At 45.9% G+C, this 19439-nt stretch overlaps 1 protein-coding gene across 1 annotated transcript in view; it reads right to left on the bottom strand.

Annotated features, from left to right (window-relative positions):
* The window catches only part of PTP4A3 (protein tyrosine phosphatase 4A3), a 114083-nt gene that overhangs the window by 64712 nt on the left and 29932 nt on the right, over positions 1 to 19439 (bottom strand). The window lies entirely within an intron of this gene.

Below are 19439 nucleotides of genomic sequence, written 5' to 3' on the forward strand. Positions count from 1 at the left end.
TATCAACCGTAGAGTGATGATACCAGTCTATATTTTAATTTTAAGGTCCCTCACCCCGGCTGGCTTTCCCCCTCCCTGTCCTGTTTGTTACTGTGTTTTTAGAATGTAAGCCATATGGTAGGTTGTCTTGTTTTGTTTTATTCTGTTCAGCACCATGAACATTGATGGTGCTATATAAATAAATATTGATAATAATAATAAAAATAATAACAACATGACTTTCTTGCAGAGTGCCTGACTTCGAGTCAGGGGCAGAATAGCAAGAAACCTAGGAAGCTGCCTTATACTAAGTCAGACTATTTGTCCATCTATCCAAAAGTTGTGAAAGCAAGGAAAACCCTGTAGGGGAGTAAAAAATAGCCAAAGGCAAGGGTGGAACCAAGTAATCTTCAACAATAATATTAGTAAAAGTTTTATTAAAGTGCCAGGTGCCTACGCGTTTCAAATGCATTGTTATAAGAAACAGCTGTTTCCAACTAGTTGTCAAGGTCTCTTTTCCCTATATATCTCACTTCTTCCTGTATCGTGCTAGCCTAGCAGCTTCTGCAGACAACTGCACAAACGTTGCAAGTAAATACTGTTGTTTGTTATTATTATTATTATTTATTTATATAGCACCATCAGTGTACATGGTGCTGTACAGAGTAAAACAGTAAATAGCAAGACCCTGCCGCATAGGCTTACAATCTAATAAAATCATAGTAAAACAATAAGGAGGGGAAGAGAATGCAAACAGGTACAGGGTAGGGTAAGCAGGCACAGGGTAGGGTAAAACTAACAGTAGAAAGTAACATAGATGATTTGTTCCTGGTTGTTATATTTTGCATAGATACTCCAATTAGCTGAATGATGATGTATTACACCTTTTTTGATTGCAATTTGTATGTCTTGTTATACATATTGTTTTAAAGTTTTTCTAACTAGATAAGGTACAGTTACTTGTAAAATGCCTCTAATTGCAAATATTATGATGCAAAGGACTTCTTTGTTTTTTAGATAAAGCCCTGAGGAAGAACGCAACCGGGTTCGAAACGTGTAGGCACCTGGCAGTTTAATAAAACTTTTACTAATATTATTGTTGAAGATTACTTGGTTCCACCCTTGCCTTTGGCTATTTTTTACTCATCTATCCAAAAGAACATAAGAAGAGCTCTGCTGGATCAGACCAAGGGTCCATCTAGTTCAGCATTCTGTTCACACAGGGGCCAACCAGCCATCTGCCAGGGACCAACAAGGCAGGACCTGGTGCAACAGCACCCTCCCACCCATGTTCCCCAGCAACTGGCGCACAGAGGAATACTGCGCTGATCCACAATTGTCTACATTGACCGGGAGCCGCTTTCTAGGTTATCAGGTAGTGGCTTTCCCTAGCATGACCTGGAGATGCTGGGAATTGAACCTGCGACCTTCTACATGCAAAGCAGGGCCTCTATTACTGAGTTATGCTCCCTCCCCCATTACATGGGAGAAAATAAAGTGCTCAAACTGGGGACCCTGCAGCAATGTGGTGCAAAACCTACTTCAATGCTAACTCTCCATTGAAAGGGGGGAAGGAGGGTTAAAGGATGCTTATGTGAAGCACGCAGATTTATTGCATCCCTCTCGGGATCCATGCACTACATAAGCCTTGTCTTTGCCCCTTTCCCCATATCATGACGGCGGACATTTTACGTGTACGTGTGTGCGCAACATGCATATTATATAATTCATTGTGCAATAATATCTAACTAAATTACAGACCACATCATTAAAACAGAGCCAAGACAGCAGAAGGAGCGAATAATTAGGGCGCTGTTATGAAAGCTTGACGAAACAGGAAGGCCCTTATTACAGGCCTTCCTGAATGCTTGCAGGGTCAGCACCAATGTGGAATGGGCTTCCAAACCAGTGTGCACAGAACAGAGGAACTGCTGCAAAGGACCCAACCCATGGATAGAATCATAGGCCATGGCTGTGTGTTTATTCGTTCAGTCGCTTCCAGCTCTTCGTGACTTCATGGACCAGCCCACGCCAGAGCTTTCTGTCAGCCGTCGCCACCCCTAGCTCCCCCAAGGTCCAGTCCGTCACCTCCAGAATATCATCCATCCATCTTGCCCTTGGTCGGCCCCTCTTCCTTTTGCCTTCCACTTTCCCTAGCATCAGCATCTTCTCCAGGGCATCCTGTCTTCTCATTATGTACTTCAGTTTTGCCTTTAATACCATTCCCTCAAGTGAACAGTCTGGCTTTACTTCCTGGAGTATGGACTGGTTTGATCTTCTTGCAGTCCAAGGCACTCTCAGAATTTTCCTCCAACACCACAGTTCAAAAGCATCTATCTTCCTTCGCTCAGCCTTCCTTATGGTCCAGCTCTCGCAGCCATAGGTTACTACGGGGAATACCATTGCTTTAACTATGTGGACCTTTGTTGTCCCAGGATCATCCTGTACCTCCAAATGACACACAGGGATCCTGGGAGCAGGCAGGGGCAACCCCTCCATTTGCCTGGGATAATCCTTAGGTCTAGCTAAGGCCATAGAATAGTAGAGTTGGAAGGGGCCTATAAGGCCATCGAATCCTGCCAGCTGCTCAATGCAGGAATCCACCCTAAAGCATCCCTGACACATGCTTGTCCAGCTGCATCTTGAAGGCCTCTAGTGTGGGAGAGTCCACAACCTCCCTAGCTCATTGGTTCCACTGCCGTAATGCTCTAACAGTCAGGAAGTTGGATCCTTCCAAGAAGGGCTTCCGTGGCAGATCAAAACAGCAGATGGGGGAGAATTTGCCATACTTCCCCAAACCCCAGACATACAAGAATCAGCTTGTTTCCAGTAAACCTTTCTACTTGAAACTAAACACACCAGCAAACAGGTCTGTAAGCAGCCACTTATATGGGGAGAATCAGTCACACAGAAAACTGGAAAGACATTCTGTCTATGGATGTGTCCACAGGTAGAGCCCCCCTTCCTTGCAAGCATAAGGTGGCAGGTTCAATCCTTGGCATCTCCAGGTAGAGCTGGAAAAGACTCCTGCCTGAAACGCTGGAGAGATATTGCTGCCAGTCAGTGTTGACAATACTGGCCTAGACGGATTGCATCAATTTCCAGAGGGGTAGCCATGTTAAGTCTCTTGCAGCAAAAACAACCATGAGCCTTGTGGCACACCTTAAAAAGTAGTAAATTTGTTGTGGCATAAGCTTTTGTAACGTGAAAAGAAGGGAGAAACAGGTTCTCAGGATGCAAAGGATTTATTGATTCAAAGCCCAATGCGTTTCCAACTGTGTCTTTTCAAAAGGCCTTCTTCAGGGGTTTGTAAGAAGTAGTCTGTAGATTTTCTTCTAACACTGGGCTGCATCATCTGATACTTGTTGGCAACGCAGCCCAGTGTTTGAGGAAAATCTGCAGATTTCGTCTTACAACCCTCCGAAGAAGGCCTCTTGAAAAGACACAGGCTGAAATGTGTTGGGCTTTGTATCAATAAATCCTTTGTATCCTGAGAACCTGTTTCTCCCTTCTTTTCACCTGACCTGAATGCTTTCCTCCTTTAGCTTTTGGGTTTCATAAGCTTTTGTAGGCACTGCCATCAGATACATTTGATGAAGTGGACAATGCCCGCTACAGCTCACGCCAGAATAAATGTTACACCGCCACACGGAACACAAGAAAACAGTGCTCTGTGTGTGTGTGAAGCTGTTGTATCATGTGACAGTATGAAGGCAACTTCCAACAAAAATGTACACCACTGGCAGGGCTTTGAAACCCTCCCTTTTAGAAATAAGGGATCCATTCAATCTTGATTGGATCCAACTGGAAGTTAAAGAATTATTTTACTTCCCTTGCTGAACTGACACAGATCAACAATACTTAGCCAACAGTCATTGAGTGTGCTACAATTTTCAGGTGCCGAAGCAGCCAGGCGCCTGGGAATTTTCCAACATGTATTATTTGCAGAATTGTAGAGACAGAAGGAATCAGAACATCACATTCCCCCTTTCAAATTGTCAATTCAGTGGCTTTAGCAACCAAAAAGGAATAATAATAATAACCACCTTCTCCCTAATACTATGGAGAAATTCTATACAGACACCCAATGTCCTTGACTTGGTTATACATTCTGGGAAGAAGAACCGGTAGTGCCTATTATTCGCATATATTCCAAGACGTCAAGAAATCAGAAACAACGATTCTCATTAAATGCACAATGTGCTATTGTGGAGCAGAAAGGGGGAACAAACAAAACCTAGCAATACATTTCCCCTGGCAGTTTTACTGACATTTATGGTTGAACTCAGTGGTCAAACCCAATATTTTTCAAGATACTCATGTCAATAGGACACCTATTAGTGTTCATTATAGTATTAGCAAGAGATTTATAATCTTGTGGATTTCTCTCTGGGAAACGCCTTTGTAATGGGTTTTGCAATTAATCTTACATTCCTGTTATTTCATGTTTTGCAAGATCACAGAATAAAATTGGACCAGCCACCAAATGTTATGGTTCTACAAATACATCATATAATAGCACCCCATATATCTCTGGATCTGCATGCCTGCCGATCTGCCTCTTATTTCTGAATGGTTTTGCTGGTGGTATTATTATTATTATTCATTTATATTCCACCTTTTTTCCTCCAAGGAACTCAAGGCGGTGTACATAATCCTCCTCCTCTCCATTTTATCCTCACAACAACAACCCAGCGAGGTAGTTGGACTGAGAGTTTGTGACTGGTCTAAAATCAGCCAGTGAGCTTCTATGGCCAAATGGGGACTAGAACCCAGATCTCCCGACTCCCAGTCCAACACTCTAACCAATACACCACATTGTCTCTCTGGTATGAAGAAGGTGCAGTTATCGTCATAAATTGTGAGCCATGGGAAAGTAGGTAACGGATGTTGGGACCACCTCAACCTTTATGCCCCTGTCTGATCTCTACCATCATCAGAGGGAGCACTTCTGAGGATGCCATTTGCTCCTGAGGTTCACCTCCAGTGAACATTAAAGTGCTGGAGAACCCACTCTCTGGAACCCTTTCCCAACAGTTCTAATGTTCAGGCGTCTCCTTAAAACTTACCTACTACCCTACCTACCACCTGAAGCTGTCTGCCTTAACCACTGTACTGGAAGGAGGGAGGAAATTTGCTTTGAAGGCCAAGGGGTTCTGCTTCTAATCTCTTAATCGAAGTTAAGAGATTCTTAAAAACACATCCGTACCAGGCTGTACTAATATTACATCTGTGGTTGGAAGCTTCACTATCTATGTTGGTAAGGAGACCGGGGAGGAAGGCTTTGGCATTTCCTTTGGTAATGGACCCTAAAGGCTCATACTAAGGAAGAAGGTCTGCCCAACTCAATACAGCTCAGGTTCCCAGCGCTTTTAAAGGAGAGGTGGGGCGAGAGACGAAACACGGCCTTTGATGCAGAAGCTTTGGATTAAAACTGGCAACGCTCAAAAGGAAAAAACCGTGGGTCACCCGAGGTGAAGAATGCTGGCATTTCACTCTGCCGTGGAAAGAGAAGCACCTGACTCAAACTATTAAATAAAACACGGGGAACATACACACCTTTGAAGTTCGCTCGCATAGCACACAATATGACCAATACAGATATGGTCAGGCCGTTGGGAGGTCAACGGTGGCTAGAATTCTGCACTACAAGACCCCATGCCAATATCCCACAACTGTGTAAGATTTGCGGGGTTGTTTGAGTTATTTATTTTTATTTATTTTATTTACTGCATTTCCACAGAGCCCAACAGCTGAAGCTTTCTGGGCAGTTCACAAAAATTAAAACCATAAAGTACAACCTAAGTATAAAATTTAAACTGCAATATAAAACCACAGTATAAAAGTACAACCACGGCAAAACCGAGCAGCGATGCAGAGATTTAAAGTAGATTTAAAACGGCAAGTTAAAAGACTAGGATTGTAAAATGTTAAAATGCTGGGAAAATAACCTGTCGTCAGAAGGAGCATAATGTAGGTGCCAGCCAACCTCTCTGGGGAGCTCATTCCACAGCCGGGGTGCCACAGAAGAAAAGACCCTCTGGGTGCAAAGAAGCTGTATCGTTTGAATGACCCTTGCTGCTGCTATAAGAGGTTGCAACAGGATTGGTTTCCTTCACCATTCCTGGCGCTCTACAGATGTTTTGGACTACAATGCCATCCTCCCTCACTATTGCCCATGCTCGCTGGGGCTCATGGGTGTTGAAGTCCAAAACAACTGGAGGGCACCAAGGCCTACTCTACACCAAGCAGGATATTGCACTACGAAAGTGGTATATATGAGGCAGAAGCCACGCCACTGCTTTATAGCTGTTTTGAAGTGCACTGACAACTGTTGGGGTCCACTGACACACCCATATACCACTTTCATACCGCTATTGGTGTGGCTCCTTCCTTTTATATACCACTTTCATACCGCTATAACTTGCTAGGCGTAGATTAGGCCCAAGTTGTGGAAGGCTGCTTTAAGCCGTTAACGGCACAAATTTAATACGCACGCTTGAAAGAGGGGGAAAACGCCCTGCTTGCAGAAAATGTGTGACCGACAACCTTCCAGTAATTGATGCACACGGCCGTTTCTTATTAATTCGTTCTTCGTTTGCACCATGCAGGGCTGTTGGGAGAGTGCCTGCTCTAAGCAGGGCCGTGATCTTTGTTTGCTCCTTGCTAACTGGAGGGCGAGGCCAAATGGATGGGGCCATCTTCATGCTGTACTCCCCATTTGAGGCAAGGGCATAATAATAATAATAATAATAATAATAATAATAATAATGAGACAGCATAGCTAAGAGCAGCTTTCCCCAGCCTGGCACCCTCTGGCTGTGTTGGACTACAACTCCCATCATCCCAAGCCAGTTGGCTTGGGATGATGGGAGTTGCAGTCCAACACAGCCAGAGGGTGCCAGGCTGGGGAAGGCTATTTAAAGTAAGCATCTGTAGCAGGCTATTTACAGCAATCAAAGTAACGACTTGATTGCTGTAACCTAAGAGAAGCTTAAGGGTCAATTCCTACATCATCGGTTGCGATTGGTTTGTTTTTTAAACATGCAATACCTAAATTAGGGCTGTGCACAGGGCCCCCGAACCGCTTCGGATCCGGGGATCCGTAACGGAGCGGAGCATACCCCTAACCTAAATGAGCATATGAAGCTACTTTGCACCGGGACAGATCATTAGTCCCTTCTAGTGCAAGATGATGCATTTGGACTGGCAGCTGTTCCCCCAAAGTCTCGGGGACTTTTACAGCACTGCTCAGGCAACACCCTTGCAACAAGAGATGCTGAAGACTGAACCTGAGGGCCTTTTGAATGCAAACCACGCGCCATGCCGAGACAGCTCCAAAATGCAACCTGGCCAGCGAGGAATCAAAACGCAGAATCTTCAGCTCCATAATTTATTTATTATTCCATTTATATCCCACCATTTTTCCTCCAAGGAACCCAAGGCAGCGTATATAATCCTCCTCCTCCTCTCCATTTTATCCTCACAACAACAACCCTGTGAGGTGGGTTGGGCTGAGAGTCTGTGACTGGCCCAAAGTCAACCAGTGAGCCTCCATGGCCGAGTAGGGACTAGAACCCGGATCTCCCGACTCCCAGTCTGACACCTCAGCCACTACACCATAGACAGTTACTCACCGGGCCACTGTCCCTGCTTGCTTAACATCAGAGTGTAAGCAACAAGTGTTTGCAAACACGGACACACACTCAATCTAGAAGCCAGGTTCGGCTGTGGCTTTCTGCCAAGTTTCCTTGCAGTGGGAAATCAGAGTTTGTCACTGAGTGATGTGTGAAAATGCCCCCAAAAGAGTGGAAACTAGAATGGAGAGTGGAGAGCCAGGAAGGGAAGCAGAGACAGATGTGGGACAGGCTCTCTCTCTCTCTCTCTCTTTCCCCGTCCCACCCCACATCGTGATAACAGCCATGCAAGCAGACACCACCAGCATGTCAGGAGTAGGGCTTCTGTTCATAGAAGTGATAGTAGAGCAGCCTGATTCGCCTCTGACAAAGGCGGAGACGGATGGGGGGGGCTGCGATCGAGGCTAAGCGGTTTGCCTCGATCCGGAGCTCCAGATGCAGTTAAGTATGTGGGGGAGGGGCACTCACCAGGCGACGGTGCTGCCGCTGCAGTCTGTGCGGCGACGACGATGGAGCCAGGTAAGGGGGCAGGGGGGCTTACCTGTGTCTGTTGTGGGCTTCAAATGAGGCCCCGGCTTCAAGCTGGAAGAGGCTGCGGCCTCCTCTTCCGGCTTCAAGCTGAGGCCTCAATTGAAGCCCGCAATGGACACAGGTAAGGGGGCGGGGGGAGTTTGGCTTATCTGCCCCCATTTTGTCCCTCCTTCCCCACTTACCTGTCTCTGCTGTCCGTCACGGAGGCAAGTAAGTACGGAAGGGGGGGGCAAAATCTCGATCCGCCCCTCCGGATCTCGCTCCGTGGAGCGGGGGGGACGACGACGGGCGCATCGACCCAAAGCGGTTCGGGCCCGATCTGGAAGTTCTGGATCAGGCCACGAAGCGGTTTGGGGGGTCCGTGCACAGCCCTAGTCAGGATTGCTACAACTTGGCAATTTGAAGCACAAGCAAGCACACACTCAAGTGACTTTCTCTTCTGCTCTAATGATCTGTTGGAAGAGCTCTCCTCTGCGTCCCACCTACGGGAGACATACATTATGGTGGGACATGGGAGAGGTCCTTCTCTGTTGTGGCACCCCGCTTGTGGAATACCCTCCCCCTGGAGGCCTGACTGGTGCTGACGCCGGCTTCATTTCAGCGTCAAGTTAAAACACAGCTTTTTACCAAGACTTTTGAAGGTTAAATCCTCCATAGTTGCACATAGTTTTAATTGTTCCTATTGCTTTTTTTAAAAAAAATTCTACTGATTTCAATTTGTTAATGATGTCATACATTTTTAGCTGTGTATATTATTTGTTTTGCATTGTTCTGATTTTATCTGCACGCCGCACTGAGATCCCAGAGATATAGGGCAGGATACAAACATTTTAATAAATAAATGAATTGCGGGGATGGTTATGCACAAGCTCTAAAACCAAACACGTGCGTTACCTTCCCAATGAAGACATCACCTTTGGCCATTGCAAGGCCATTTTATGAAGCCCGAGACTTTCACAGCCCCACATGTTGACACTACGTAGAGAGCCGGCCACAAAATACAGCACTGATCGAATCCCAAGTCCTCTGCTCATACAGAGCGCGATCTGTGACTTGAAACGAATCAGAAGTGCTCTCTAATGACATTTACTGTCGAGCCCAGCGCATTCCTACACACACAAGGGATGCTTTCTACGGCCGGCCGGCCTCCCTGATGGGCAGACAACCCAGCCGAGAGTTCACTGCCATTGGCAATGAAGAGAGCGTGAACGGCCATTGGCCGCTTCTCGCACACTGCTGGCCGTTTGTAGGTTTGCTGGTCCCCATCTGGGCTGTCAACCAGAAACAGAAAGTAGGTTACTGTCTCAGCAGCTCAAGCCCCCCTGCCCCGCCCGTGCCTTTTGCAACGCAGCTGGAGCGGCACTAACGACGACTGGGAAAATACGAGGCTACAAAAGATGTGTGCGCACACCAGCTTTTTTTGGGGGTGGGGGTGGATTTTGCTTTCGTTGCCATCCATGCTCCTGATGGAATATCTTAAGGGTTTCCTGTAGAGCAAGTAAAAACAAATAAAAGGATTTAAAAATTAACATGGGGTAGGTGGGAACCTCTCTCCTCACCAGGAGCGGAGAGCTCAATCGAGGAGAATAATTTCCATCACTGCTTCAAGTAGTGGAAGCCCTTTTGGAACGTGGCCACCAGTCATGCTCAAAGTTAGAGCCTGAGCTATCTTAGCATACACTTCAGTACTTATGTGCTGATGTGCTCACTAGGTTCTCGCCTCTCTTACTTTGGATCCGGGTCTTGGGGTGAGTTTGCCCCTAGCCCTGTGTTACTCAAACTACTTAGAAAGTTCTCCTTCATGAGACTGAATCCTGGCAAGACGGAAGCCCTGTGGGTGAGTGGTTCCTGAGTCTGGGAGACAGGCTCATTGCCTGTTCTGGATGGGGTTGCACTGCCTCTGAAAGATCTGGTTCGTAGTTTGGGGGTACTCTTAGACCCATATCTGTCGCTGGAGGCTCAAGTAGCCACGGCGGCTCAGAGTGCCTTTTACCAGCTTCGGTTGGTTCGCCAACTACGGCCTCTCCTGGACAGGGATAGCTTGGCCACGGTGGTACAGGCATTGGTAACCTCAAGATTGGATTACTGCAACGCGCTCTATGTGGGGCTGCCCTTGAAGCTGCTCCGGCAGCTGGAGCTAGTGCGGAATGCTGCAGCTCGGCTGTTGTCTGGAGCTGCCTCTTTCCAGCATGGAACTCCTCTGCTGAGGGAACTGCACTGGCTTCCTATTTGCTACCGGGCCAGGTTTAAGGTTCTGTTACTTGTGTACAAAGCCCTAAACAACTTGGGACCAGGATACCTGAGAGAGCGCCTTCTCCCCTACCAACCTGCCTGGTCACTGAGGGCATCTGAGGGTCTGCTCCTGGTGGTTCCACCTAGATCCATCCTCTGATTGGAGTCCACCAGTGGAAGCACCTTCTGCATGGCGGCCCCCCTCCTATAAAATTCCCTGCCTCTGGAGGTCAGGCAGGCTCCAACCTTGTACTCCTTTCGGCGCCTCCTGAAAACATCTTTATTCCAGGAAGCCTTTCCTTAATATGCAGCCTCGAGTCTCTGTATTTGCTTCTTTTAAAAAAAATTTAAGCGTTCTATTCTGGCTTTTATTTTCATTTTATCTTGTACACCGCACCCAAATTTTTCAATGGGGAGCAGTATATAAATATTCTAAATAAATAAATAAATAGGCAGACAAGCTTTCTTGAGAGATACGTTTGCCCACCAATGGATCTGCCCCTGTAATGGGCAGGTGCAGGAAACCAATGAGAAAGTTCCTTTAGGGCACATTCTCAGTTCATGCAGGGTTATGATGGGGCCCAACAGGAGCAGCCCGCCCGCCCCATGAATTGCGCATGTGACCCTAAAACATGCTTCCAGATTCCTACGCAATTCATAGGGTTTTGTGAGGGAGAAGACATTCAATGGCTATCCTGATGGCTAAATGCAACCTCTAGTATCAGAGGCAGTAAGCCTGAATACACCAGTTGCTGGGGAACATGGGTGGTGCTATTGCACCCGTGTCCTGCTTGTGGGTCCCTGGTCGACAGCTGGTTGGCCACTGTGTGGACAGAGTGCTGGACTAGATGGACCCTTGGTCTGATCCAGCAGGGCTCTTCTTATGTTCTCATTTGAGAACCAACCCATGCTACTGTTCCAAAGTACTGATAGCTAAACAAAGTGAAAGGTACTTTCGATGGAGAAAATGAATGCCCACAACCTCAGTGAACCAAGGGCTAGCTTTAACCTTGGTTTCTTCTAGCCTCCACCCAACAGAAACCACTTCCAAGAGGGGTGGCTGTATCAGCTGCCTTCTTTCACAGACAGCTGGACAACCATCTGTCAGGGATGCTTTAGGGTGGATTCCTGCATTGAGCAGGGGGTTGGACTCAGTGGCCTTGTAGGCTATGAGGGCATTTCCATCATCCAAAGTGCAGCAAAGGCATACAGACACCTCAGGAAGTCCTCTACAACCTTGGGATGCCTTAAGGCAGCCTTCTCTATGCCGGCTGGGGGATGATGGGAGATGCAGTCTAACACATCTGGAGGGTGCCGGATTGGCACAAGCTCAGCAGGCAGTATCACAGCGTGCACACAAGCCCCACTTGGTCAGGCAACGGGGTTTATGGCTTCAAAAAATAACTCAAAACAAGCAGAAACACTCCTTACTGGAATGGGGCAGGTGAGCGGGACTCACAGAAGAGAGCTCTGCTCACCTGTCCTAATATGGAAACAAGTGATTCTACTCCTTTCTGTGGTTAGGTTTAGAGTCCACCAGGGGAAGAGCCTTCAGTGTGGTGACCCCCCTCCTATGGAATTCCCTGCCTCTGGAGGTCAAGAAAGCGCCAACTTTGTATTCCTTCCAGCGCCTCCTGAAAACATTGTTGTTCCAGGAATCCTTCCGGTTTTATTTGCACTTTGCTTCTTTTAAAAATGTGTTTTTATTCTTCTATTGTATTCGTTCACCGCTCTGAAATTCTTGAATGGGGAGCGGTATATAAAATTGCAAATAAAGAAATAAATAAACCACCCGAGTCTGGAACAAACAATGGGTACTGCGAACTCTGGGAGGATCGCTTCTCGATCCTCCCAGAGTGCAGGACACGGAATAACGGGCTCAAGTTAAAGGAAGCCAGATTCCAGCTGGACATCAGGAAAAATCTTCCTGACTGTTAGAGCAGTACGACAATGGAATCAGTTACCCAGGGAGGTGGTGGGCTCTCCCACACTAGAGGCCTTCAAGAGGCAGCTGGACCACCATCTGTCAGGGATGCTTTAGGGTGGATTCCTGCATTGAGCAGGGGGTTGGACTCGATGGCCTTGTAGGCCCCTTCCAACTCTGCTATTCTATGATTTTTTGAATCCCAATAAGACAGAGACCCTCTGGGTTGGTGGCTCCCCGGTCCCGGAATTGGGGTGTTTGATGGTTCTGGGTGCGGTTGCACTCCCTCTGAAGAAGCAAGTCTATAGTTTGGGGGTGCTCCTGGATCCATCTTTGTCACTGGAGGTCCAGGTGGCCTGGAGCACCCATTATCAACGTGGTACACCAACAACACCCATTTCTGGATAGGGATAGCCTAGCCATGGTGATCCATGCACTGGTAACCTCTTGATTAGACTACTGTAGCACGTTCTATGTGTGTACCACCCATATGTGTGGTTTGGAAGCTGCAGCTTGTGTAGAACATAGCAGCTAGGGTGCTCCCAGGGACACGTAGCTCTGCCCACATAAAACCTGTGTTAAGAGAACTGCACTGGCTGCTGTTACTTACCGAGCCATGTAGAAGGTTATGTTATTATCCTAAACCACTTGGGACCAGGGTACCTAGCAGACCAACTTCTCTTATATACACCCACATGACATTTACGATCTTCAGAGGAGGTTTTACTGGTCATTCAGAGATGAACACACCACTGCCATGAAGAACCTTGGTGGCGGGCCTTCACCGAAGCGGCACCCACCCTCTGCAAAACCCTCCCTCGTGCTGTTCGGGAGGCGGAAAATGTCACACCCTTTAAACGCCTCCTGAAAATGTTGTCAGGGCTGGAAAATTTACCTACAGAGGGTTAAGCCCTGGAAGAAGAAGAAGAAGAAGAAGAAGAAATGGACCTTTGCACAATCTCTGGATCCTCGATTCTCAACAGGTGTTAGACATTATTACTGGACTGTAAAATGTCAAGGCCTCATGACTCAACTGTTAATTGAATAATTGACGGATGTAACTGAGTGCAATACCTTGTATGAAAATGTATATAAAGTTGTACAGATATAATGGTGGTGTGCGTGGATGCTGGATGGTGATGTTTTGTATGCTGGGGGATTATGTGCAGAAGACGTTATACCTCAGTAAAACTCTACTGACAAAAAGTTATACGTGTCGTGAGTATTATTTCTTCTCTGAGGGACAATAGCTCAATATCCATACAGAGGAATCAATCGCTGAAGCTGCTAAAGTCAATTCCGGACAAACGTATCTTTTGAGACACGCTTTCCCTGTACTAGAACTTATTTCGGTTTCATATGGCATTTTTTAATTTTTTAAAAGCTTTTAATTTTGACTTGTTGTATGTTACGGTAGCCTCGGCTATTGGGCCGTATAAAAATGTAATAAATAAAATAAATGGGGCCAGGAGAAAAAGTTGCATGTACGTATCTGATGATACGTACATGCAACCTTTGTATGTACGCAGAGAGATGGACGTGCCCCCACCGGATGACCTCTGGATGTGCGCGGAGCTCCCAAATGGTTTCCTGTAACTTGACAGCAGACACTGCCAACATGTTCACTAGCTTTTGATTACCGTCCTAAGTGCTAACAGATCTTACTTTGGGTGGGTGGGTGGGAGAACAGTTCACAGGAATCTGAACAAGCAACAGATTTTGCACAGATGTCAAAGCCCTCTGGCTATAAGCCCTTGATAATTGTCGATTAAAAACGAGACAAGAAACGTAGAGCTTAAAGCACTGTCTCTATGTTGGTCTTGTTTTTAAAGAAACACACATCTAGCTATTAGTAACTTCATCCGGGTAGCTGCTACACAGAGCCCTAACCCAATATTTCCCCTTTCGTAGCAACCGATTCTGAAATGCAAAACTCTTTGCAGTGTGTGTGTGTGTAGCTGCAAAGCGCCCCCATGGAATTCTTGAAGCGTTTGCCGGCTAGCACACAGCTGCTTGCATTTTCAATGTTATTTGCATGAAAAGCTGCATCCTTGGAGAAACGCAAATGTTTTACAGGAAAGGAAACGTTGAGCTTGCTAGAAGTACCAAAAAGGGCAAGAGATCGCTCACTTTCATTATGATTTTCTTCTTTTTTTTGCAGTTACTGTAACCCACATGGGTCTCTGCCCGATCATGCTGCAAAATCCTCACAAAGGCGATATTTGTGCTTTGGGATGTCATGACTACAGGAGACAGATACAAGCATCCCACACAATGCCTATTTTTATTGCACTTTTTAATCTATGAGTTATCGTGTTGGGTGGGTGGGGGGGTATTATATATTGTTAACATTTTACATCCCAACCAGCCAGTGGAACTGAGCAACTACGCCCACAAGGATGCCGCCCTCTCCACGGCTGGGACCACGATCCACAACTCCAAAAACAGCCATCTTCCTGTTTCATGATCACCTAGCCGACGGTTAATTCGAAGGACAAACACGGAAGCCGCACTCCACTTTGCAAATCTGGAGCCAACAAAACCAACGTCACAAAGATTGCTCCTAAGAATCTCACCGTTCAAGCTGCCCACCCGCCTTACAACTTACCTGCAGATTTGCAGCAGCCCAGAAGGAAAGAAGATTCCCTGGCGGGAGCTAAAGTGTGTTTTCGTGCACCCCTAGCAGCAAATCGGGACTGCCATGCCGGAAAGTTCTGCTTTCCCAGTTGCTGCGGCAGAGGCTGGCGTGCGAAAGCAACCAGCCTAGTGCGATCCTTATCAGGGGGTCATTTGTTTGCCTCTCGCAAAAGGGAGTGTGGTGGGGAAAAAAAGCGTGCCTCTTGCACACTCAGCAAAGGCAACGGGCCAGCTCCGTCGCCACAACCCTGCTTCTCCGGAAAGCACCAGGTGCATGGATCCACTCAGGCAGCTTCCAGGCGGAGTGGGAACCTGTTCAATTTGTGTTGGCATGTTTGGGAAATCACAGGAGATCCTGAGCCTCCTTGTCCATCAAGCAAGCAGGCATTCACCACAGGAATCTAAAAGACGGCTGATCCGGAGAGATGCCATTCAGCCAAGCTCATTCCCATGCTAATGCTGCATTCTAAAGATAGCAAGACATATATTGCAGACTATATTGCAAATGGCATAAGATCCCTTTAATTATTATTATTATTATTATCATCATCATCATCATCATTATCATCTCTTTCTCGCTCATGGCGATTTTTCTAGATGGACATGACAGGCTTTGCCAGGTCGTCTTTTACAGATTCAGGAATTTCCTGATAATTGTAATTTTAAGTATAGCTGCTTTCTGGATGTTGGTGTGGATGTATTTTGGTAGGCCTAGTTTCTGAAGGTTTTCTGTATAATTCTTTTGATGTGATGCCACTAATGGAATAATTGTGACCTTTTCTTGTTGCCATAGTTCTTTGACTTCCATGGCCAATGGTGTATATCATCTCCTCCTCCTCCTCCTCCTCCTCCTCATTATTATTATTATTATTATTATTATTTTAAGGACTACAGCAAAATAAGGAAATGCTATTTCTGTCCTACATGGAGGCAGTCCCATATGAACCCAAACCTATGGATACACACATATTACAGCGATCCCCTTTTTTTTGGTGATGTTCCTTAGAGCTGCCAAGATCACAGGAATCGCTGCACTTCTGTGTAGTTCTGTCCTTCAGGATGAGAACCAGTGGAGGCTGGTGGCTACAATGTCAGAAGGGTGGTGAATCCACTCCAGGGTTCAGTCCAAACCAGTCCGAACTCTAAAGGAGCTGTCCAACGTGCTCCTTATGTTCTGCTAAGAACATAAGTTGAGGCCTGAAGGTTCCTGGATCATAGAGCTGGAAGGGTCCCTGGAGGTCATCTAGTCCCAATCCCTGCTCAACGAAGGATCTGTAATGCAGGATGCAGCTGCATTCCTGAAGGATGGCCGACCAGCTTCTGTTAAACACTTCCAGTGAAGAAGAGCCTACCACACCCCAAGGAAATCCATTCTACTGCCAAGCGGCTCTTACTGGGAATGTCACATTCACTTCCTGAGAATCTCAGCTTTCTTTCTTTTTCTTCAAGAACACACACAATTTTCCAATCCTCATGGCTGTTGGAAGATACGCTTGGAAATGTGCAAGTGGAGTCTCATCAGAGGACTCGATAAAACTTCCAGTCCGGGGGGTGGGTGGGAGGAACAGCAGAACACACACAGTCTGTGTGTGGTATCTGCAGCATTATGCAAAACTGAACGCAGAATCTGCATGCAGAATGTAGCTTTTATTGGTGCAGAATTTACTTGATGCATTTTTTTGTTTTTAACTTAAAAACGCAGGGCACACACCACCTTAGATATACTCAAGAGGGATAACGTCTACCAGAAAAAGTGGTTCATGTGTTCATACAGCTGTCATTCATTTCGAGAGAGTCAACACTGCCTCTATTTCTTCTTTGAGAGAAGAACAATGACTTACTGAAACATAACACAGTTATATCCAGGCCAGTGACACAGATTGATAGTGTCCACCTTTGAAAAACACCAGGTAGAGTTCGTAAAACTCAAGACAGTTCATAAAAGTAGATGCTTTTGGGGAGTGGGGAGGAATGAGCACAGATACCCCCCCCCCCATCATAAACATACAATCCAGCAGCCTCTTAAAATCACCCAGCGGAAAAGAACTTCCTTAATCTGCCAGCAACAGAGGTCATGTGGAAGTATTTAAGATTTGAGCTCTCATAAGGGACTGATTTCGCCAACCCTACCATTCGTCGACACTGTTCCAATTTAACGCTGAGCATCTCCGCCTTTCTCTACCCCCCAGGAGTCTCTGCCCCCCACCCCCGGCTCCTTTGCCACTGGAACTGCATTTCTGATGTGGTTTAATAGCTTGCTTTGAAATTCAAAGCACCAGCCAAGTCCAGGGTGGTCCTTTCTGAGCCTGATCCTTCCCCCATTCTTATTCTATTTACCCAGATCCGAAAACGGCACACGGCATTCCGGCTTCCCCGACGCATGTGATTGACGCTACCCCCAATGAACCTGCTTTCAAGTTTTTCATGTACTCATTCATTGCTGGATGCATAATAGGATACCGAGGAACAGATCTGCTGCATTTCCTCCAAACTTCGTAAATGCTCCGCATACACACACACACACACACCCTTTTGCTTTTTATCCTGTACTATATTCCAACAAGATAATTGACTGCATATTATTCCATGATGCTATGATGCCAACAGACTTGAAAAATTGTCCTCCTGTCTACTTTACACAACTTCTTTTGCACACAATACACCAGTTTTTGTTCTTCAATAGATGCTATTGCTTCGCTTTAGTTCTGCCTTATATTAATTTTTTTTTAAAATGTAGGCAGATCCCGGAGTTCCAGAATAAAACCCAAAGGGAGCCCTGCAAATCATTCCTATTTATCAATTTTTTAGCTATGTGTCTGTTTCTAGTATTGGGGATGTTGTCTGAGGCCAGATCTACACATAGGCAGGATTGACACTACTGCTTTAAAATGGTTTATTACGGTATTGACAAGGAGACACTCCATAGGCAGTTTTCAAACAGTTTTCAAAAGTGTTATTTATATCCTGCTTGGGGTAGATCTTGTGTCAAATCAGTACAACCCCATCATGGTAACGCTGTATCGCGCTTGTGCAGTTATACCTCATTGCACACATAATGACATCTGTTGTGGTATTTAGGATAATGTGGAACAAAAAGAGGAAATAACACTATAAAAGCACTGTATGGAATGTGAAATGTTCCCCAATAGTTATCAACTCACTTCAATACTGCTATAAAGCAGTAGTGTAGATCCAGCAATAGAGGTGTGATATGGAAGGCCCCAAACGGATATTTCCCATTTAGTTATAATCCATTATTCAAGAAGTTAATTTCATTGTTTCAAAACAATTATATTTACAAAAACCTACTTAGTTTAGGCATCGAGCCTGCTGCTTTACAATACCTGACCAAATATTTTTCAATAAATACCCAACCTTGGTGAATCCAACTCCTACCCAAGGTGTCATCACCAATGCCTACCAATGCCATCTTTCTTGCACCGTTATTAGCCCAACGTTGGTATCTCCAGTTTAGAACACCCCAGCAGTAACTGCACAAGAGCTACTAGTCCCTAAACATAATTACTAGCTGGAACCTACTCAACCCATGTACCAAATGTTAGCCACGCACAATAATCTAAAGTAGATTCAACTAGCCACAGGTGAGTAGCTAGTTACACGTTTGCTATTAGAAACTCAGAAGACAAGAACTTGTTCTACATTGAAGGAATGCACAACATTTAAGGAAGATGAACACTGTCCTGTATTGTGCTAATTGTGAGTCTGTTCTTTTGAAAGAAAAACACAAAATGACAAACTATTTGACACACTGTGATCAGGCCGAAGGTCTTAGGCAAAAACTATGAGCGGATCTTACTGTAGCTTGATTCCGGATGGCCATCAGGAAAAACGTCCTGACTGTTAGAGCAGTACAACAATGGAACCAATGACCTAGGGAGGTGGTGGGCTTTCCCACACTAGAGGCCTTCAAGAGGCAGCTGGACAACCATCTGTCAGGGATGCTTTAAGGTGAATTCTTTTCCTTTCCTCTGCATCATTCTATGCTGCTGTCCAGCTCCGGCAACCAAGGTTCATTACAATGGCATGAATGCGCGCACATCTTCATGCGCATCATCATGAGGAGATTTGGTGGCCAGTACAGAGGAGTCATCAGCCACGACTACAAGTAGGTGCATACAACAAGCAATCACTCCTCACTTCGAAGGCCACCAGATCGGGGAGATTGCAAGTTCCACTGTGCCATGATGATGGCTCCCAGGTGTGCCAGCCGTGTCAGGATATACAAGGGATTTACTTTTGCCCTATATAAGCACGCTCAACTTTTCAAAGTCCACTCCACATGTTTTATCTGTGGTCCTACATGTACCTCTCTTCATTCCTCTACATAAGAGGTGGGCAAAGTACGCCCCCCTCAATTGTAAGGAATTTTTTAAAAAGAACACAAAACAAAATGGCACCTGGAGCAGCCATTTTGAGTCTTTTTGATCTTTGTTCGTGCTCTGTAGCTACTACAGAACATGAAAAGAAACAAGCTAATT

This window comes from Elgaria multicarinata, chromosome 7, assembly GCF_023053635.1.
Source record: "Elgaria multicarinata webbii isolate HBS135686 ecotype San Diego chromosome 7, rElgMul1.1.pri, whole genome shotgun sequence".
Taxonomy (NCBI): Eukaryota; Metazoa; Chordata; class Lepidosauria; order Squamata; family Anguidae; genus Elgaria; species Elgaria multicarinata.